This window comes from Salvelinus alpinus, chromosome 9 (genome assembly GCF_045679555.1).
Source record: "Salvelinus alpinus chromosome 9, SLU_Salpinus.1, whole genome shotgun sequence".
Taxonomy (NCBI): Eukaryota; Metazoa; Chordata; class Actinopteri; order Salmoniformes; family Salmonidae; genus Salvelinus; species Salvelinus alpinus.
In genome coordinates, this window is record NC_092094.1 from 78,056,906 (window position 1) to 78,079,736 (window position 22,831).

The 22,831-nt window shown below is 42.6% G+C and overlaps 1 long non-coding RNA gene across 1 annotated transcript; it reads right to left on the reverse strand.

Moving 5' to 3' along the window:
• Window positions 1-348: 348 nt before the first annotated feature.
• On the reverse strand, window positions 349-21,737 carry LOC139530673 (uncharacterized). Its single transcript, XR_011666098.1, has 4 exons — window positions 20,605-21,737; window positions 15,650-15,782; window positions 8,989-10,114; window positions 349-6,538 (listed from the first exon to the last, which is right to left on the reverse strand). It is a non-coding gene; the product is annotated as an uncharacterized lncRNA (long non-coding RNA).
• Window positions 21,738-22,831: the final 1,094 nt, after the last annotated feature.

Consider the following 22,831-nt stretch of genomic DNA (forward strand, 5'->3'; position numbering starts at 1 on the left):
AGGTTCTGACCTTGTTTAAAGTGGATTGTGAAGACTACACTGTACAGTAATTGGTAAGCTATCAAGTTGGTCCAAATGTCATATCAACAAACAAACAAACAACAAAGCCAATAATTGGGCTAGACTTGGCATTTCCGTCTCTGGTAATTTGGAAGGACGCTGTGTGATGCTACTCCCATTAGGTATCCATGCTATCATATGAAACAACTTTAACAGTAACTCAATAGTGGCATTATCATGCTTACTCATGGTAGGTATAATGATCCAACAGCCTGTCAATTTGAGGAAGTAATTAGGGTGCAATGTCATACTGTATATCAGGTGGACAATACAAATAAATACAATATATATATTTTAAAAAACATTTTAATACGCACAAAGACATTTCCATGTACAGTACCAGTAATGTTGGACACACTTACTCATTCAAGGGTTTTTCTTTATTTTTACTATTTTCTACATTGTAGAATAATAGTGTAGACATCAAAACTATGAAATAACACATGGAATCATGTAGTAACCAAAAAAGTGTTAAACAAATCAAAATATATTTTATATTTGATATTCTTCATAGCCACCCTTTGCCTTGATGACAGCTTTGCACACTCTTGGCATTCTCTCAACCAGCTTCATGAGGAATGCTTTTCTAACAGTCTTGAAGGAGATCCCACATATGCTGAGCACTTGTTGGCTGTTTTTACCTCACTCTGCGGTCCAACTCATCCCAAACCATCTCAATTGGGTTGAGGTCGGGTGATTGTGGAGGTCATGACATCTCATGCAGCACTCCATCACTCTCCTTCTTGGTCAAATAGCCCTTACACAGCCTGGAGATGTGTTGGGTCATTGTCTTGTTGAAAAACAAATAGTCCCACCAAGCGCAAACCAGATGGGATGGAGTATCACTGTAGAATGTGGTGGCAGCCATGCTGGTTAAGTATGCCTTGAATTCTAAATAAATCACGACAGTGTCATCAGCAAAGCACCCCCACACCATCACACCTCCTCTTCCATGCTTCACAGTGGGAACCACACATGCTGTCATGACTTCCGCCGAAGTCGGCTCCTCTTCTTGTTCGGGCGGCGTTTGGCGGTCGACGTCACCGGCTTTCTAGCCATCACGCTCCATTTTTCATGTATCAATTTGTTTTGTCTTGTTCCCTGCACACCTGGTTTTCATTCCCCCATCATGTCTTTGTGTAAGATTGTTTGTGTTACATGTATTTGGAATTGTTGATATTGTTACGCGCATCACTTTTTGTCTATGTTCTGTGTTTGGGCACATTTTATGTTACTTTGTGCTGTCATTTTGGACTGGAATAAAAAGTATGCCTGTTCACTACACTCTGCTCTCCTGCACCTGACTTCGCCTCCAATACACACTCCTAACACATGCAGAGATCATCCGTTCACCTACTCTGCATCTCACAAAGACACGGCGGTTGGAACCAAAAATTTCAAATTTGGACTCATCAGACCAAAGGACAGATTTTCACCGGTCTAATGTCCATTGTTCATGTTTCTTGGCCCAAGCAAGTCTCTTCTTATTATTGGTGTCCTTTAGTAGTGCTTTCTTTGTAGCAATTCAACCATAAAGGCCTGATTCACGTGATAAGTGCAGTGTCCTCTGAACAGTTGATACTGAGATGTGTCTGTTAATTGAACTCTGTGAAGCATTAATTTGGGCAGCAATCTGAGGTGCAGTTAACTCTAATGAATGTATCCTCTGCAGCAGAGGTAACTCTGGGTCTTCCTTTATTGTGGCGGTCCTCACGAGAGCCAGTTTCATCATAGCGCTTGATGGTTTTTGCGACTGCACTTATCACGTTTCAGGTAAGACCCAAATACAGACTGTGTTGAAGTAACAATGTTTATTACAGCAACAGGGGCAGGCAAACGACAGGTCAAGGCAGGCAGGGGTCGATAATCCAGAGTAGTGGGGCAAAGGTACAGGACGGCAGGTAAGCTCAGGGTCAGGTCAGGCAGAGGTCGGTAATCTTGAGTAGGGGCAAAGATACGGGACAGCAGGCAGGCTCAGGGTCAGGCAGATTGGTCAGGCAGGCGGGTTCAGAGTCAGGACGGGCAAGGGTCAAAACCAGGAGGGTGAGAAAAAGAGACTAGGGAAAAGCAGGAGCTGAGACAAAACGCTGGTTGACTTGACAAACAAGATGAACGGGCAACAGACAAACAGAGAACACAGGTATAAGTACCCAGGGGATAATGGGGAAGATGGGCGACACCTGGAGTGGGGTGGAGACAAGCACAAGGACAGGTGAAAAACAGATCAGGGCGTGACAGCACATGAAGAAACTTTAAGTTCTTGAAATTTTCCTGGATTGACTGACCTTCATGTCTTAAAGTAATGATGGACTGTCGTTTCTCTTTGCTTATTTGAGCTGTTCTTGCCATAATATGGATTTGGTCTTTTACCAAATATCTTCTGTATACCACCCCTACCTTGTCAGAACCCAAATGATTGGCTCAAACACATTAAGAAGGAAAGAAATTCTACAAATTAACTTTTAACAAGGCACACCTGTTAATTTAAATCCATTCCAGGTGACTACCTCATGAAGCTGGTTGAGATAATGCTAAGTGTGCAAAGCTGTCATCAAGGCAAAGGGTGGCTACTTTAAAGAATCTCAAATATTTTGGACAACCAAATTAAAGCCAAAATGATTGATGAAATCAAAGTGTTTCAGCTGTATGGCGATTTGCGATTCATAACTTACATTTTACCGGTACTACCAGTAGTAGCAGGCCAACCGATAACACCAAGACGGAATGCTTTTGAAGTGATAATGCGCCGCCGAGAACATGTCCAGCGAAGTACATCGCACACACACACTTCGTGCCGATCAGCAGCTCCACAATGATGTGATCGACTGTCTCTCCAAGGTGGGGGCTTTTCGTGGCAGCCAGACGAGACAATCAAAGGAGGATGTGGTGAGCAAAGTTACAGGGCTCAAACTTGCTCTATAGATTTGATGCTTCTAATTGTGCACGTTAAAAACAAAAAACAAAATTTGGTGATGATAGGCTATACTCTATGGCTGGATTCATGTATTTTTGCCAATGGTACATTAATTTGGCAGACCTAACTTGATTGACCCTCTTTCTACAAGGCCTAGTCTATGAGAGGCCTAATCATATTTGAATTAATATTTTGTTAACGCCTAGGCTATAGAGATGCAGTCAGGTAATGAACGCATTATTATGCATCAACATTTTAATCTGATTACAATTATTTATTGTCCATCATTCTTGAATTAGATTTTTTTTGTCTACTCTATTTCCCTATACATCACATTCAATTACGAGATTGGATTGCACTTTTTCCATTAATTTGACCCAATTCAAATGATTGCCCTTTATTAATGGCATATTTTTTCCTAGAAAGGGTAGTCTATGAAAGGCCTTTATATTTGTATTGTCTTCATTTGTTAATGCCTTGTTAGGCTATTTCCCAATCATTTTTGAATATATCATTCTATTATATATCCTATGTGAACAATGTTCATTAATGTTAATTTCTGTTTTAATAATCTGATAATCAGGATGAAATATAATATTTCTCCTATTTTTCATGTCCATATAGCCTGGACATCCGTTACCCGATTATCAAAAGCACTCTGGTATATGGACCTCCATCTAGAGAAGTTTAAAGAGGGAGGCTTAGCCATACCAGACAGATTCCTGCAATTACCACAAGGCCTTGGATCCAACAACAGGTACCAGGAAACACGACACAAGGCACCAAAACTAAGTCAGAATCAGGACACAATGGAATCACTTCACAGGTATTTTAATGAATGTATTGTGTCATTTTTCTATATCAATTAAGTTTGTGGCGCACTACTACTCCTTGTAGATTCATGTCAAACACACTGTGTCTGGTATTGTAAAATGTCACCATTTATTCAGGGAATGTAAAACGTGCAAGCTTTATGTTTTAAACCTCTCAACTAAAACTGCCTGTATTCCTTGTTCACATTAGATCTCAGAGAAGATGTGCTGCGTCTAACAGAGTCCATAGCAGCTGAAGCATCCCACTGGGAGAAGGTGAATCAAGCAATGACCAGACGTCACCAACAGCCCACTCCCCTACGTACACCAGAGTCTGATGTTTTATGCTACACTGTGAGAGCATCATGCGGACCGGTCAGCCCCCAGTACAGCACTCTGTTACAAGCTTTGGATAAAGTGCCCCAATTACAGCCCCCTCTTTCTACTGGACTTTGCTGCTGAAGATAGATTCCCAAGGAAATGGATTGACAACTTGAAACTTCCATTGACTTTCACTGTATACAAGTATGCCTGTGGTAACCACCTAGGCACTCTGACATTCATATGGAAGGTATCCTCACATAGCAATGGTGTTCATGAGACCAGGCAAGCTTCTGTCATCTCCACACTGAGAAAAGAAATACCAACATACTCCACACTAGAGCAATGCAAAAAACATTCATGAACAAATACGCACACGCTGCAAAGTGAACAGCTACTTCCTGAGAGAAATGTATCAGTTTCTGACAGATGACAAGAGTTAAGCAAACGATGATGAACAGGGCCTACTTGATAAGAGAGTATCCTTGTTCCTCCTTGATGTTGATGACCCAGACCTGATCATGGATTTAAGGAAGCTGAATGGTAAACCACAATCCTAATTTCAGCCCTTTTGGGATGAAGTACAGAGGTATTTTAACGAATACACAGCTCAGGTCAATGATTGCAGACATGGAGTGGCAGGTAACCTAGTGGTTAGAGCATTGGACTAGTAACCGAAAGGTTGCAAGATCGAATCCCCGAGCTGACAAGGTAAAAATCTGTCGTTCTGCCCCTGAACAAGGCAGTTAACCCACTGTTCCTAGGCTGTCATTGAAAATAAGAATTTGTCTGCTCTCCAGTACACAGGAAGGGTTGACCTCAAGTTCATGGTCCAGTCTTGGGTGATAAGAAAGGAACATCAAGACTCAAAGTTTGGAACTACATTAAAACAGTTTGCCTGCATGTGGCAGAAGGACAGTGAAATGTTATGTGTGGATGATAAGGCAATCATCCCTGTCGGAGAACCTGGCCAGCCTATAGGGACCTGTAACAGAGGAAAACATCCAAGCATTGCTCCTGTGAGTGGGCAAGTTCTAGCAGCTGCCGACCATGATTATCACATCAGTGGACTTATACCATCTGTCATGTTGATCCCAGCATCTCCATCTAGTTCATTCTATGATGGGAAAGTTCACTGTCAAGGACAAGGTTTCCTAGCCATCCAGCCCCCTTCGACATACAGTTGAAAAATCTCAGCATCCTCAGTGAATAGAACTACGGCGAAGATGATGTGTCTCTCAGCAAGTCAATATTGATCATTCAATCTGATGGTGGGCCAGACCACAGAACCACAAATGCCTCTGTTCAAGCACGCCACACACTCAAACCCACAAATGCTGATGCTCCAGATTCTCAACTAGTCTAAAGAAGGCCAGTTTTATTGCTTCTTTAATCAGGACAACAGTTTTCAGCTGTGCAAACATAATTGCAAAAGGGTTTTCTAATGATCAATTAGCCTTTTAAAATGATAAACTTAGATTAGCTAACACAACGTGCCATTGGAACACAGGAGTGATGGTTGCTGATAATGGGCCTCTGTACGGCTATGTAGATATTCCTTTAAAAGAAAAATGTGCCGTTTCCAGCTGCAATAGTCATTTATAACATGAACAATGTCTACACTGTATTTCTGATCAATTTGATGTTATTTTAAATGGACAAAAAAAAAAGGTGCTTTTCTTTCAAAAACAAGGACATTTCTAAGTGACCCCAAACTTTTGAACGATTGTGTATATCAGAGATCATTTTTTTGATCAGGAATAACGAAACTGTCACGAGTTATACTTTAGTGTGTTTCATTTCTCATGGTTATAACAACATTGTAACATCTGCATTCTTTTTAAGAAAAATTGTGTAGGTTTTCACATGGAATAATATAACTCTTGAATCTCACACTAGGCCTAGAGCTCGTACAGGTGCATAGGACAATGTGGTAAAGTACTGTTATTCCTTATCCACTTAATGTTTTCATTTATAAAAAACTAAAATAAAACACTTGCTCGCCTCACTTTTCTGTGGGAAAAATCCATTAAACGGTTAATAAATTTTGTCTGGTTTCACCTCCCCGATTCGGCTCGTACCTGGCTCGAACTCGGGACCTCTGCTTTGCTAACACACGTGACCGCCCTCCTTGACAACATTCCAACGGTTTGAGCCACCCAAAAGGTACCGATTGGATGGCTCCATCCGCAACATTTCAAGCTAGCTGTGAAGTGAGCTTACGGTATGTACTTAACTCCGTTACATGGGCTCACAATGAATCAGTGAATGAATGAGTCAGACATGTTTTCCGTCAGCAGTATTGTTTAAAACCCTGAACATCTAGGAAAGTCTAAGGCTGTGTTGTTGGTTGGCCTGTTTTCCATTCTCTGCATGGGCGGGATGTCTGTGATCCAATACTGAAACAGGTACACAACTGCAGTGGCATCACCTGGAAAGAGAAGACACAAACGTTACATTACAGTTTGATTGCAATCAGGAATAGTGGGTGGTTAAACGTTAGTTATTTAATGAGGTCATTACTGCTGTTCCATAGCGGTGAGGACAAGTAAACTAGTTATCCTAGGCTAAATCCATATTGTACTGCCAGTGTACTCCTGTCACCTACAGTACCTCCCTGTTTCCTAACAGCTTCCGTTTCCCCCTGGGCTATGGCTTTTATCTGACTGTTCCGTTCAAGCAAAAATTTAAAGATTCCATTCAGCCGGATGCATGAAAGTCATTAAATAAAACTGGCAGCAGACGTCCTCCCTGAGCCAGAGGTGTTGGGTGAAACAGTGAAATATAAGCTGTGGGATATTCTTTAGTGCTGCCCCTATGGTGAATTGATTCCTCCTCTCTCTCAGTTCTGAAAAGAAGCTCCAGTGAACTGTAAAAAGACTTGAAGGACTTTAAAACAGGCTAAACCAACAGCACACAGCAGGCTTACTGGGCTAAAGCATTGGTGGCCAGAAGCAGCTGGTTTTATTCCACTGGTGGCCAATTCCATTTGTGTTTAGCTAGATGAATACCCCACTTTGCATTTGCCACCTAAAACATTTATAGTACCCCATTGACATTCTGTTAAATGGAAATTTGCTTCTAGCAAAAAATAACAAGGGGGAATATTTTGCCGCTCCGACACAATATACAGGTGGGAATAGATTTGTTTTAACAGACTAAATGGTTATTAGACTTCTTTATTTCCCCTTTAAATGACTAATTAAGTTTCAGGGAAATACACAAAGCATGTTCACATCTGGAGAGCAGGTGGAGGGACCAGCAAGAATACACTGTGTGGTTTGAGTCTAAAGTGAGTCTATTGTTGGAACTGATCACTGGTTTGGACTGGAGCCTGTTTTCCTCCTCAGCGTTGCCTTAGCGACGAGAATGGAAAGAGGAGCGTCACTATTGCCACCTGCTCAACCGTGCCCTGAATCCCCTGGACAGGACAGTCATATAACACTCCAGAATAGTACACTCTTCCCCAGGGACAGCCAAGTATCCACTGATCCTATTAGTCATTAGGGCTGGGAATTGCCAGGGACCTCACGATACAATATTGCCAATACTATATGTATTGCGATTCGATTCTGCGATTTCATGTTCCAAACATATTGGTCTGCTGCAGAGAGACAAGAGACCATGATCAGTCATGGAAATAAAAGTGCTGTAAACATGTTGGCTCAGGTACAGCCGACTAGCTCTAAGTAACGCAAAGAATATATATAACAATATATATAATATCATCCAAAAATAATATTGCAATATGTAACTATCGATTTTCCCTCCCATCACTATTAGTAGGGTGTCTAATCAAAAACGCATCTTTTGACCAATGGATAAAATAATATGTTAATTGTGTAGATGCCCCTCTATGAAAACCAATGGTCCAAACCTCATGTCTCTATCGTAATCTGTTCAAAAGTTTTGGCGTTTTTAGGATGTAAAAATTAGGGTGAATAATTCAATGGAGGCCAGAGGGAAAAAGTTGTCAAATATTAGGAAAATAGCATCGTGTCAGCTAGGCTGAATGCTGTGCGAAAATTGAGGCAAACTGACAGGCTCACTGTTGAACTCGTCCCCTTTTCTTCTCGAATCCAGAGGACATAAAACAATATTGAGGTAAGCTATATATCGATTTTGAGACATGACATGATATTTTAGTATACGCTTTTCATATTAAATGCGAAATTCCTGTTATTTTTCAAAGATTTCACATAAACAAGCAGATCTCTGAAACGTCAACGGAGCACTGAGCGTACAGCAAGCTTTAAAAAAAAAAAACAACTTTATGTTAATTTAGCTTTTTGCGACTCGGGGAAACAACTTTGCAGACTACCACCACAACATGTAAAATCCTCAAAAGTCACTGCGAGAAAGCGTTGCCACTACTGTATGTAAACAGAGCTCGGTGCTTATTATCGGAAGTATTAGGTTACGAAATCCGACTTTTTTAATATAATGTTCCACTGAACAATTCAGAACATGAAAATCATATTTGTCTTGGTAAAATGTACTTTATAACCTCTAGGCTACCCACCAAAGTGTGGGCAGAGTGGGTGGACAACATACTATTAGACAGATTTGACCCAAATACACACCTGAGGCCATCTCATTCACAATTTCTAGATCTGTACAAAGTGTGGTCTCCTGGCAGCTCGAGTGAAACTCCAGGTGAATGAATGGCAGGAGACGCTGATGCTTTTCAAACTGGTTAGTGTTTGGATAGGTGAGAGCATGCATGTATAGGTAAGTGATAGTATGGACAGGTGTGGTCTGGTATTTAAGGACAGGTGAGGGCTGATACTGACCGGTGACTGTATGCATGTGTACGTGAATGGCGAGCTCAGACAAACGCAGGTTAATCCAGGCGAGGTAAAACCAGATAAGACTACTCACCAGTAGACATGGTAGAGCTGTTCTGGAGCTCCTGCAGATCCTTTGCCATCCTTGCTGTGTCCTGTTGCTGCACAAGGGACTAGAGGCTGTGGAGCTGGGCCAAAACAGCAGGGGGGAATGTTCCATTGTACAGGCTGGTCAGAAGGCCCTCCACTACCAGATGAACCTGCTTGGTAGTGGAGTAAGTATACTATTACTCCACCAACCATTATAAGCTCCGTTGCTGAATGGGCCTGTGTCTAATCACCTGGTCTATCTCTAGACTGAGGTGCATATAAGGAACAGGAGCATCTGGCCCCTTTAACTGAACTACTGTGGACATTTCCAGAGGTCTTCCTCCTTAGCCTTCCACAGTAATTCACCAACAGAGAAACCTTAATCCCTGGAACCAATGGGATTCTTTGGACTGACTGACTGTCTGTCTAGTCCTCCAGAGGCAAGTCACGGAGGGATTATGACAGACCAGATGACTGAGCCTGTCCATTACATTTGAGCATGATGAAGTAAACCCAAACCTCTACACCTCGATTCCTAAATCTCTCATGGTCCTCAAGTTGTTATAGGCTAGTGATTAATGAGCTGTGCTTTCACTTTCAATTTGCGTGTGCTCTGCACAGTGCTGTTCAAATTATTTACTTTCTGCCAATCTGAAAGCTATAAAATGAACTATGCTTCAGCACTTTTGGCCAGCTCTTAGGAAGACTGAAACACAGCTTAGGCTATATGTGACCGTATCTGGGTTGATTAGCAGCCCTGGTACGTCACACTCACAATCAGACACGTAGATCTTGTGTGGTCCTGAGGAAGATTATCACTTCAGCTGCTCTTCTCTGCCTCATCTCTTCCTCCCCCCTCCGCTCCCCCTCGCTCTCGTAGGTGGACTCGAGCTGCAGCACGGGGCACCAGACCCAGAGACAAGAGCTTCTGTTGATTACGTTGCTTCCTCCTCTTCTTGTTGAGCCACACTCCTTCCTCCATGGGGGTCCCCAGGGTTGGATTCTGTAACCTGGCCCGCTCCGTCCACCACTGTCCCACCTCCTGGAGCTATAGTTCCCATTTCTCCTTCTTCTTCCTCCATCGTCTTCTTCTACCTCTTCATCTTTGTTGGACTCATGAGTGTTCTCAACTGAAGGGAACATGAAAAAGTGAGCGCTTTTTAACTTTCATGACTTTCACAAACTAGTGTCTAATCCCTTAAAGCTGGAATCCTCAATTGTAAAACTGCCACGTCCTTTCGCGATATTAGAACAACAAAGTTACTGCAAACAACGAACACAGTTTTCCCCCCTCGGACATCATTGCATGCAGCTGCATATGTAGTGCAATTTGTTTTACTACCATGCAATACGCCCCCCAGCTCTGCTTCGCCAACAAGAACAACGGCTATGGCGCTGTTTCCCCATATTACGGATTCCAATGCAGCCGTTTTAGATCAATACCTATCTTACTGTAATAGTTTTCCATTTAAAATTAACAAAAATAGCTTTCTAGCAAAAAAATGATTTCTCAAGCAGAATTTAACTATTATTATTGGTCTATTAACAAATGTTCCGCTTGGTGACGTCAGCAGGCAAGCAGAAACTCACGTCCATGCAAACCTGCTGATTAGAAGGTCCTGTGTAGATTGTATTTTAAACCAGCAACTATCAGAAAATAACTAATTGATTTGGCGGCAGGTAGCCTAGAGGTTAGAGCGTTGGACTAGTAACTGAAAGGTTTCAAGATCGAATCCCCAGGCCGACAAGGTAAAAATCTGTCATTCTGCCACTGAACAAGGCAGTTAACCCACTGTTCCTAGGCCGTCATTGAAAATAAGAATTTGTTCTTAAGTGACCTGCCTAGTTAAATAAAGGAAAATAAAATGTCACATTGTTACCATGTTAGTTTCATCAGCTGTTGTACAATATGATACAAAACACAGGAAAAACATTTTGACTGCCCTGGGCCTATAAGGCAAGAATCCCATTTGGTTGTAGTACTGTAAGTCCCTGTGATCCAAATTCATCAAAAGTACCCATTTCATCGCACTTGGAATGAGCCACCTTCAACACCATGTCTACCCGGCCTTTAACACAAGACTTTGTTTATTTTGTAACAGATCAAGCTAATTCAGGAGGCATATTCAGCCAAGCTGCACCCCTTGGATGACCCTGCCTATAGACCTCTCTGTAGCTGAGGGGCTGGATCGATGCTCCAGGATGGGTGGATATCCACTGTCCAGGATCACAGAGCACAAATCTGACCGAATCGCCTGTGATAAAGATGGGGCCTTCCGACACACAGCAGAGAGTGGAGGTTTTTCCCTAGGGTAACTGGTGGGTAGAGAGGCTGTCTGGAAATCAGCAACTCAACCACAGTCTATAGACTCCAGCACCACTACTGCAGAGCGTAAATGCACACACTGTTAGGTGGGCGGCACACACACACTCTTTCTCTAGGCTTTCAGCAGTGTCGATAGCTTACCGGTCTGAAGGGGAAGCAACTACCATATGGGCAGCTGTGCAGAGACAGAGAAAGTGGCATTTTAAGCATCTTAAAAAACATTTAACTTATTTATCAATTTTCAGCTGTGAAAGGAAACTGCGCAAATACCAAGCTGGTAAATTATTATTCACGGCATTTACATAAAACTAATCATAAAAACCATGTACAGTGCATTTGGAAAGTATTCAAACCCCTTGACCTTTTCCACATTTTGTTACGTTACAGCCTTTCTAAAATTGACAAAAAAATGTTTTTCCATCAATCGACACACTATACCCCATAATGACGAATTTAAAACAGATTTTTAGAAATGTTGGCTAATTTATTAAAAAAAAAAAAAACAGAAATACCTTATTTACATAAGTATTTAGACCCTTTACGATGAGACTCGAAATTGATCTCAGGTGCATCCTGTTTTCATTGATCATCCTTGAGCTGTTTCTACAACTTGATTGTAGTCCACCTATGATAAATTAAATTGCGTGGACATGATTTGGAAAGGTACACACCTGTCTATATAAGTTCCCACAGTTGACAGTCCGTGTTAGAGAAAAAAACCAAGCCATGAGGTCGAAGGAATTGTCCGTAGAGCTCTGAGACAGGATTGTGTCGAGACACAGATCTGGGGAAGGGTACCAAAACATTTCTGCAGCATCGAAGATCCCCAAGAACAATGGCCTCCATCATTCCTAAATGGAAGACGTTTGGAACCACCAAGACAAACTGAGCAATCGGGGGAGAAGGGCCTTGGTCAGGGAGGTGACCAAGAGTTCCTCTGTGAAGATGGGAGAACCTTCCAGAAGGACAACCATCTCTGCATCACTTCGCCAATCAGGCCGTTACGGTAGAGTGGCGAGACGGAAGCCATTCCTCATTAAAAAGCATGACAGCCCGCTTGGAGTTTGCCAAAAGGCATATAAAGACTCTCAGACCGTGAGAAACAAGATTCTCTGGTATGATGAAACCAAGATTGAACTCTGGCCTGAATGCCAAACGTAACGTCTGGAAGAAACCTGGCACCATCCCTACGGTGAAGCATGGTGGTGGCAGCATCATGCTGTGGGGATGTTTTTCAGTGGCAGGTACTGGGAGTTTAGTCAAGATTGTGGGAAAGGTGAACGGAGCAAAGTACAGAGAGATCCTTGATGAAAACTTGCTCCAGAGTGCTCAGGACCTCAGACTGGGGAAAAGATTCACATTCCAACAGGACAACGACCCTAATCACACAGCCAAGACAACGCATCTTGGAGTGGCTTTGGGACAAGTCTCTGAATGTCCTCGAGTGGCCCAGCCAAAGCCCGGACTTGATCCCAATCGAACATCTCTGGAAAGACTTGAAAATAGCTGTGCAGTGAATCTCCCGATTGAACCTGACAGAGCTTGAGAGGATCTGCAGAGAAGTATGGGAGAAACTCCCAAAATACAGGTGTGCCAAGCTTGTAGCGTCATACCCAAAAAGACACCGAGGCTGTAATCGCTGCCAAAGGTGGTTCAACAAAGTACTGAGTAAAGGGTCTGAATACCTACCTGTTTTTGCTTTGTCACTTTGTCATTATGGGGTAGTGTTTTAAATACATTTTTGAATAAGGCTGTAATGTAACAAAATGTGGGAAAAGTCAAGGGGTCTGAATACTTTCTGAATGCACTGTAGGAAGCGATTTGCTGTTGGAGGTAATATGTAAATTATGCGGCAGATATGGGGCTAAGTGGACATGGGCTCGATAATAGACGCTTAATGCAGCAAGGTCCAGCTCAATCAATCGTGGTTAAAAGACACAGGCTGTCCTGTAGAATGAAGACGGACGTGTGGTACATTCACACGCACGCATAGTATTAGTCATGAAAAAAAATGGTCTGTTTAAAAGGGAAACAGGTGAACTGCAGTCATCTAAGGAATGTGAGTCACACTGCTCCCTCTAGTGGTCAGGTAGGCTAAGTCTATTAGTGATCCAGAAACAACATTGTAATGTTGACAGGAGGGATGAATAGTAAGGTCATCCAAGGTCTCTCTGATGAGTAAATCTAAACCACTGCTAAGATATCATTCTTGGCTGAGTTGGTCCCTCACTTTACACATTTTGACGGTCTAAGAACTCCAAGGCCTTGTGGGAGGTTGAAGGAATTAGGCTTTTGGAAACAAATTCCTTGTGACATGCATAGACACACAGGCCCAAAACTACTGTGCAGCCCAAATAATAGCAACTCTACTGCATTGTAACTAGGCAAATAGCAGTAGACATTGCTCTTACAGTGTCAGATTATTCAGTCACTTGAATATTGCTGACCTTCTCCCCATGCCTCTTTACTTGTTTTTGGTGTGTATACTGTTCACTGAGATTTTCCCATAAGTGGGCCTTTTCAAATATGCAATATACATGATGACTTCATTCCTTGCTTAGATGTTAATAAAAAAAGAGAGAAGAACTGCATCATGCGTATACGCCCAGCTGCTCTACATGGAAGTACTTTAAGCCATTATTCAAAATAGACATCTGCCACGGTAAATGTTAAGACTTTGAAAAAAAGAAAAAGAAAAAAGAAACTATGACTATGAGGTTGTCATGGTGCTCTTTGCTTTCTCCATGGTAACAAATATTTAAAGCGGTAGGCATACTGTACCTGCAAGTGTACTGTAGCACAGAGCCACAGGCACAAACATCTACTCAAAACCACTCTACTACTCCATGTGTACTACTACAAGATTAGGCCTATCCTGTAATTGCTAACCTCTACTACTTCTAAAATAGTGCTGCTTGTCAGAAAAATGGAATGGCCAAGCATTAAAGGTGCAATACGAAGAAATCGCTCCGCCATTTCCTGGTTACAAAAATGTGAAGAGTTTAGTTCGCCAAATTTCAGTTTGTGACAAAACAAGCAATATAGTGTAGAGAATCATTGTACCATGTAAACTGCTGTGAAATATATTTTTAATAAAGAAAAATATTGTGTTTTCAGCTTGTGTACAAAACCGAAAGACGCAAGAACAAAACTTAACGGGAAGCATAGAAATAGCGCACATAGAACCGATCTACCGGTTCTTAGACTTGCTTTAATGAGAATGATAGATCTATAACTCATATTTCTATGTGAATTTGGACGGGCTTTAAGAGAAAGTATTAATAGGCCTAAATTGCTGACTCGGCCTAAACCATTGTAACGGGCGAATATAGCTGAATTGAGTATGCCTTGATGTCATAAATTCTTGAGCTGCTAGAAAAACGTATCTTCCAATTAATTAACACAATTGCTGCAGAGAGCTTGTAAAGTGTAAATACTAGTACAACCCATTCTGTGTACAAATTAAGGTGTTGCCTTAGGCTATTCTCTAATGGCAACTACTAATCTCATCAGTTTCAGCCAGGTAGCCTAATCCCCCTACCTCACCAGCAGGCAGACGGTGAGTGAGTGAAATGGACTGGGGTAGGACGGCTTAGCGCTGCTTGTTCATTCAGCTGTTTCGTGATGCCAGGGAAACCTCCACTAAACACATCTACTGTACTTGGTTACATCTCAGTCTACTGATCACATAACAAAAAAAATATACGTTCTATGGTAAATCAATGTCAACTGTTCAGCATAAATGGTTTAAATGAGTGCCCACATAAGCCATTTACACTGAGATAATCAACCCATATCTGTAATAATAACCATAACATTTGACCTTGAGAGAACACACTGAGCAACAGCATCAACCATTTTATTTAACCTTTATTTAACTAGGCAAGTCATTTAAGAACAAATTCTTATTTACAATGACGGCTTACCCCAGCCAAACCCGAACCCGGGCGACGCTGGGCCAATTGTGCACCGCCCTATGGGACTCCCAATCACGGCCGGTTGCGATACAGCCTGGAATCGAACCAGGATCTGTAGTGATGCGCCACTCGGGAGCCCCTAACTGGCTGGTCTAATCCATGTGGCACAGATCCCATCTCAATGCTTTGGGGTACACTCTGCATAACCATCTAACAACTAAGATCATTGTTAAAAATATTTGTTCCTGCTTTTCCCCCACAACTGGACTGGAAAAGACAATCAAGGAGAGTGATAGTAACACTGAGCACTGAGCCGAACTGGGGAACCTACTATCGAGAGGCCTCGATAGTAAATCCCTTGCTTTACGGAGCATCTCTGTCCCCACAGACAGTCCATAAATGTAAGATTATAGCCCTCTTACCAACTCCACAGTATTTATGCATGCTGCCTGAAGGCGTGACAGATCCCTCTGCACTCGTCTTGTAATCTGCAGGGGGAGCTAGGACTGTGTATACTCGTCTGCCTGGCTGGGGATAGTGTTATCCCTCTATCTCCTGAGACACAGAGCAAATGAGAAAGAAAGAACATTAGCTATACTGTAAGTACTGGCAGTTGGTTTGGAGGTGTTTGTAGCTATATCATTTCCTGAGTGTGACACCAACTTAGTTGGGAGTAATAAAAAGCAGGTGATGTCTCACTCAGCTCCGGAAACAATATTTATTTCAAATCAAATTTTATTTGTTACATGTGCCGAATACAACAGGTGTAGACCTTACAGTGAAATGCTTACTTACAAGCCCTTAACCAACAATGCAGTTTTAACAAAAGTTTGTGATAAGTAAAAAACAAGAAACAAAAAGTTACAAATAATTAAAGAGCAGCAGTAAAATAACAATAGCGAGGCTATATACTTGGGGTACCGGTACAGAGTCAATGTACAGAGGCACTGGTTAGTCGAGGTGATTGAGGTAATATGTACATACATGTAGGTAGAGTTATTAAAGTGACTATACATAGATAATAAACAGAGAAAAGCAGCAGCGTAAAAGAGTGGAGGAGGTGCGATGCAAATAGTCTGGGTAGAAGCTGTTGAGAAGCCTTTTGGACCTAGACTTGGCGCTCCGGTACTGCTTGCCGTGCGGTTGCAGAGAGAACAGTCTACAGTTTAAAGTGTAGTTTACATACACTTATGTTGGAGTCATTAAAATTAATTTTTCAAATTTCTTCTTAACAAACTATAGTTTTGGCAAGTCGGTTAGGACATCTACATTGTGCATGACACAAGTAATTTTCCCAACAATTGTTTACAGACAGATTATTTCACTTATAATTCCTGTATCATAATTCCAGTGGGTCAGAAGTTTACATACACTAAGTTGACTGTGCCTTTAAACAGCTTGGAAAATTCCAGAAAATGATCACGGCGCTAGAAGCTTCTGATAGGCTAATTGACATAATTTGAGTCAATTGGAGGTGTACCTTTGGATGTATTTCAAGGCCGACCTTCAAACTCAGTGCCTCTTTGCTTGACAAAATGGGAAAATCAAAAGAAATCAGCCAAGACCTTTTTTTTTTAAGACCTCCGCAAGTCTGGTTCATCCTTGGGAACAATTTCCAAACGCCTGAAGGTACCACGTTCATCTGTACAAACAATAGTACGCAAGTATAAACACCATGGGACCACGCAGCCATCATACCGCTCAGAAAGGAGACGCGTTCTGTCTCCTAGAGATGAACGTACTTTGGTGCGAAAAGTGCAAATCAATCCCAGAACAACAGCAAAGGACTTTGTGAAGATGCTGGAGGAAACAGGTACAAAAGTATCTAAATCCACAGTAAAACGAGTCCTACATAGTCATAACCTGAAAGGCCGCTCAGCAAGGAAGAAGCCACTGCTCCAAAACCGCCATAAAAAAGCCAGACTACGGTTTGCAACTGCACATGGAGACAAAGATCGTACATTTTGGAGAAATGTCCTCTGGTCTGATGAAACAAAAATAGAACTGTTTGGCCATAATGACCATCGTTATGTTTGGAGGAAAAAGGGGGAGGCTTGCAAGCTGAAGAACACCATCCCAACCGTGAAGCACGGGGGTGGCAGCATCATGTTGTGGGAGTGCTTTGCTGCAGGAGGGACTGGTGCACTTCACAAAATAGATGGCATCATGAGAAAGGAAAATTATGTGGATATATTGAAGCAACATCTCAAGACATCAGTCAGGAAGTTAAAGCTTGGTCGCAAATGGGTCTTCCAAATGGACAATGACCCCAAGCATACTTCCAAAGTTGTGGCAAAATGGCTTAAGGACAACAAAGTCAAGATATTGGAGTGGCCTCATTCCTATAGAACATTTGTGGGCAGAGCTGAAAAAGTGTGTGCGAGCAAGGAGGCCTAAAAACCTGATTCAGTTACACCAGCTCTGTCAGGAGGAATGGGCCAAAATTCACCCAACTTATTGTGGGAAGCTTGTGGAAGGCTACCCGAAACGTTTGACCCAAGTTAAACAATTTAAAAAGGCAATGCTACCAAATACTAATTGAGCGTATGTAAACTTCTGACCCACTGGGAATGTGATGAAAGAAATAAAAGCTGAAATAAATAATTCTCTACTATTATTTTGACATTTCACATTCTTCAAATGAAGAGGGGATCCTAACTGACATAAGACAGGGAATTTTTACTTGGATTAAATGTCAGGAATTGTGAAAAACTGAGTTAAAATGTATTTGGCTAAGGTGTATGTAAACTTCCGACTTAAACTGTATGACCTGACTTGGGTGGCTGTATTCATTGACAATTTTCAGGGCCTTCCTCTGACAACGCCTGGTGTAGAGGTCCTGGATGGCAGGAAGCTTGGCCCCAGTGATGTACTGGGCTGTACGCACTACCCTCTGCCTTGGGGTCGGAGGCCGAGCAGTTGCCATACCAGGCAGTGATGCAACCAGTCAGGATGCTCTCGGTGGTGCAGCTGTAGAAACTTTTGAGGATCTGAGGACCTGTGCAAATCTTTTCAGTCTCCTGAGGGGGAATAGGTTGTCGTGCCCACTTCACGACTGTCTTGGTGTGCTTGGACCATGATAGTTTGTTGGTGATGTGGACACCAAGGAACTTGAAGCTCTCAACCTGTTTCACTACAGCCCCATCAATGAGAATGGGGGCAGGCTTCGTGCGTCTATTCTTGTAGTCCACAATCATCTCCTTTATCTTGATCACGTTGAGGGAGAGGTTGTTGTCCTGGAACCACACGGCCAGGTCTCTGACCTCCTCCCTATAGGCTGTCTCATCGTTGTCGGTGATCAGGCCTACCACTGTTGTGTCATCAGCTAACTTAATAATGGTGTTGGAGTCATGTCTGGCCATGCAGTCATGAGTGAACAGGAAGTACACTGAGCACGCACCCTGAGGGCCCCCGTGTTGAGGATCAGCGTGGAGGATGTTTTTTTACCTACCCTTAGCACCTGGGGGGGGGGGGGGGGGGCGTCAGGAAGTACAGGATCCAGTTGCAGAAGCAGGTGTTTAGTCCCAGGGGCCTTGGCTTAGTGATGAGCTTTGAGGGCACTATGGTGTTGAACGCTGAGCTGTAGTCAATGAATAGCATTCTCACATAGGTGTTCCTTTAGTCCAGGTAGGAAAGTGCAGTGTGGAGTGCAATAGAGTTTGCATCACCTGTGGATCTGTTGGGGCGGTATGCAAATTGTAGTGGGTCTATATTTTCTGGGATAATGATGTTGATGTGGGCCATGACCAGCCTTTCAAAGCACTTCATGGCTACAGACGTGAATGCTACGCGTCGGTAGTCATTTATGCAGGTTACTTTAGTGTTCTTGGGCACAAGGACTATGTTGGTCTGCTTGAAACATGTTGGTATTACAGACTCCGACAGTGAGAGGTTGAAAATGTCAGTGAAGACACTTGCTAGTTGGTCAGCGCATGCTCGCAGTACACGTCCTGGTAATCCGTCTGGCCCTGCGGCCTTGTGAATGTTGACCTGTTTAAAGGGCTTACTTACATCGGCTACGGAGAGCGTGATCACACAGTCGTCCGGAACAGCTGATGCTCTCATGCAATTTTCAGTGTTACTTGCATCGAAGCAAGCATAGAAGTAATTTAGCTCATCTGGTAGGCTCATGTCATTGGGAAGCTCGCGGCTGTAATAGTTTGCAAGCCATGCCACATCCGACGAGCTTCAGAGCCGGTGTAGTACGATTCGATCATTGTCCTGTATTGACGCTTTGCCTGTTTGATGGTTTGTCGGATGGCATAGCAGGATTTCTTACAAGCTTCCGGGTTAGAGTCCCGCTCCTTGATAGCGGCAGCTCTACCCTTTAGCTCAGTGCGGATGTTGCCTGTAATCCATGGCTTCTGGTTGGAGTATGTATGTACATACACTGTGGGTACGATGTCGTCAATGCAATTATTGATGAAGCCAGTGACTGTTGTGGTGTACCTCTCAATGCCATCGGAAGAATCACGGAACATATTCCATTCTGTGCTATCAAAACAGTCCTGTAGCTTAGCATCTGCTTCATCTGACCACTTTTTTATTGACCAAGCAGGTGCTTCCTGCTTTAGTTTTTGCTTGTAAGCAGAAATCAGGAAGATAGAATTAGGGTCAGATTTGCCAAATGAAGGGCGAGGGAGAGCTTTGTATGCGTCTCTGTGTGTGGAATAAAGGTGGTCTAGTGTTTTTCCCTCTGGTTGCACATTTAACATGCTGATAGAAATTAGGTAAAACGGATTTAAGTTTCCTTGCATTAAAGTCCCCGGCCACTAGGAGCGCCACCTCTGGATGAGCGTTTTCCTGTTTGCTTATGGCCGTATACAGCTCATTGATTGCGGTCTTAGTGCCAGCATCGGTTTGTGGTGGTAAATAGACAGCTACGAAGAATATAGATGAAAACTCTTGGTAAATAGTGTGGTCTACAGCTTATCACGAGAGACTATCACAGGCGAGCAAAACCTTGAGACATCCTTAGATATCATGCACCAGCTGTTGTTTACAAATATACATAGACCGCCACCCCTTGTCTTACCAGAGGCTGCTGTTCTATCCTGCCGATATGGTGTATAACCCGCCAGCTGTATGTTATTCATGTCGTCATTCAGCCATGACTCGATGAAACATAAGATTTTACAGTTTTTAATGTCCTGTTGGTAGGATATACGTGCTTGTAGTTCGTCTATTTTATTATCCAATGATTGTACGTTGGCTAACAGTACCGATGGTAAAGGAAAATTACCCACTCACCGCCGGATCCTTACAAGGCACCCTGACCTTCGTCCTCGATATCGCCGTCTCTTTCTCTTTCTCCTCTTGACAGAGATAAGAATAATTTGAGAATAACTTGTATATTGTAATATGAAACTCTACTTACCAGTGATAGTGCCCTCCTCCTCTAGGCCTACTTTTTGTTTCACAGAGGTCTCAGCGGGTGGAGACCTGGATTCTTTCGCAGGCCTGGGAGGTAAGGTACAGCCTCTGAAGAACCTTAGACTGGAATACTGAAACACTGAAATACTGAAAGTTAACTAACATTCTTAAAGGTGCTATACATATATATTTTTTTGCATAGTAATGTCTAAAAATGTCTAATATACCTGGTGCTAATAGTGGAATGATAGTGTTTCACAACATTACTTAACTGCCACTGTTGTGATTGGCTAAGATATTTGCCTATTGATTTCTCCCTTCAGGGGCGGCTTCTGTTGTAAAAAATATATATAATCTAATGTGTAGCATCTTTTAACTTTTATTTCACTTTGCTGTCCATGTCAAGTACAAGCCATAGGCTTCAAATAAAAATGTAGTTAATGGACAAATGGGGGGGGGGGGAATCATCACAACAGCAGCTGATAGATTAAAGTAAAACAGACAGTAAGCATAAACACTTGATTAAAATCAGAAGCTTACAATAAAAGGAATACGTATCCAATGATGTATACATCTATGAATGTATTACAAAAACACGCGGAATTGACAGGGCCAAAGATGCCACTTGCGTTTGACACAGTGAGATGCGCGAGGTGAGTAGCTGCCTTGCTAGCAGGATAGCTAGCTAGTACAAACTTGTAAAACCAGCTAATGTTAGCTAACGGTACGTCTGGCGTTAGAAGCGAAATTGACTTACCTTGTTTCCTATGTGCCATATCACTAGAATTAACTCGAATGCACCATTAAACAAACCTGTGATGAACGCTAAAGCTATCAGCTAGATAGCTCGTTAGCATAGCCATCTACCCTGCTAGTGAGTGTTTTGCAGCTTTTAAGAACTTCTGGAATGACACTCCATCATTTGCATCATTGCATTGACTAAGCATGCCCCGTTACCACTGAAATCATTTAGCCAAATATCATTGTGTGTGTGTGTGTGTGCACAGCGGTGAAAGAAAAAAACAAGCAAGCTGGAGCGCAGACCTCACTTAGCTATCCACACGAGAATGGAACCAAAGACGGTATAGTTTAGAAACGGATAGAAGTTCAACTGCCTGCATCAGTGCCCCTGCCAGACAGTGGCTCCCTATATCCTGATCAACAGCTCCCCCTCTGGTCGCATCCAGTAATATCAACTCCATTGACATGCGCAAACTAAGCCAGATGTGAAAAAGGGTTTGAAAGCAGCGCATGGAAACCGCGATGTGAATATCAAATAGGTAGGTACCCATGGCTCAGCATCAGGACCAGAGTGAGCCTAGTTTGGAATGGGCGCACCCTCTAAACTTCGCTGGAAACCTCAGCATGTGAACGGGATTTGAGGAGGAATTACCTACTGTAGAATGTCAGCTCTGAAGAAGGTAACATCATTTTTGATAATCTACCCCTCATGTCATAGTTATACCCTATTCGAAAAGTCTAAGGGTGTCGGATTAGCAACGTTGGCAGCACATGGATTTCAGTGTGTTTGAATAGTCAGTGATTTTAGCATAGTGATAGATTAAGTGTTCAGTTTGGAAATGGGTGGGTCTCAGCATCTTACTTCCAAATACATTTGTTCTGTATGGCTGATCAGTCTTATGTAATATCCACTGTTTAAGAATTTTGAAAGATGATTTTGGTAGAAAAGATCATTCATTACTTTTTAGTTAGCTGTAATTATTAATTCCACCCCTGCATCTTTCCTAGAAAGATTCTCATTGGAATGATTTTGCACTGTGGTGCACCTGACAGGCTTTTGTACACAAACACACCACTGTTCTCTCTGGCTGCTGCTGCATACATGCACAACTTTGTCCCGGAAGAGAAGAGTGAGAGATGGGAACTTTCTAGGCAAAAAACTGATTTTTTTTTGTGAGATGTAAACCTCTGAAATGGAAGAAATGTATCTTTCACAGTGCATCTCATCTCACACACTTCTGTGTGCAGCCGGCAGACATGCAATGTGCTGCTGCTATCTGTCTGTGTGGACTATGTTCAGTGGAAGCAGTGGTGCTGGTTAGTAGTGGGTACCGCTTGCCTTGCATGCTTTGAAGGGAGAGCTCGGTTCAGCTAGGGAAGGGAGGCAGGCAGCCGTGTTTGAATAGTCAGTTTCTCTGTCTGTGAGGAGCTGGGAGGAAACCTGGGTAAACATGTTATGTAATGATCGGGTGTTGAGGACACTGTGAGAG